Source organism: Callorhinus ursinus, unplaced genomic scaffold (assembly GCF_003265705.2).
Source record: "Callorhinus ursinus isolate GAN/ISIS: 27379988/994484 unplaced genomic scaffold, GSC_fseal_2.0 scaffold85, whole genome shotgun sequence".
Lineage (NCBI taxonomy): Eukaryota > Metazoa > Chordata > Mammalia > Carnivora > Otariidae > Callorhinus > Callorhinus ursinus.
Genome location: NW_027397147.1, coordinates 805328 through 806174, shown reverse-complemented (window position 1 = coordinate 806174; position 847 = coordinate 805328).

The window sequence follows — 847 nt, the reverse complement described above, 5'->3', positions numbered from 1 at the left end:
TTAGTTCTTTTATTTCTCCAGAAAGGGTTTCTCTAATAACTTCCACGCTTTTTTCAAGCCCAGCTAGTATCTTTAAAGTCATGATTCTGAACTCTAGGTCCGACATCGTACTAATGTCCGTATTGAGTAGGTCCCTGGGTGACGGTACTACCTCTTGTTCTTTTTGCTGAGGTGATTTTTTTTGTCTTGTCATTTTGTCCAGAGGAGAATAGATGAATGAGAGAACAAAATGCTAACAGGTTAATAATGTCCCCAGGAAATATACTGTATACAAATCAGAAAAGACCTGAAACCAGGGGAAAAGAAAGGGAAAGATAGAAAAAAGAAAGAGGAAAAAGAAAACAAAAAGAAAAAGTTTAAAAACAAAAATAGTACAATACAAAAAAAACAGAATATGATCAAATATGATCAGGCTAGTGCATAGATCAGTGCCACACACTAGATTTTGGGCGTATTTTGGTCTGTTAGAAAAAAGTGCCTCCTAAAATTTTAAAGGAAGAAAGACATATATGTACAAAATAAGGGTTGATACAATGAAGGGATCGAATATGACTGTAAAGATGAAAATTATAAAAGATTGTGTAGAAAGAATTGATAAGATAAGAAGTTGTTTGAGAAAAGAAAGAAGATTTAAAAACAAAAGAAAAAAATGGGAGAGAATGTGATCCAGGCAGGAGACTAGAACAAAGCCATATACTAGTGATTTAGGGTATATTTTGATCTGTTAGAAGAAACTGTATCTCAAAATTTTAAAAAGAGAACAACTTATATATATATGCTACAAATAAGGGTAACTACTCTGAAGGGATAAAATATGACTCTAAGAATGAAAAATAAAAAATGTTTT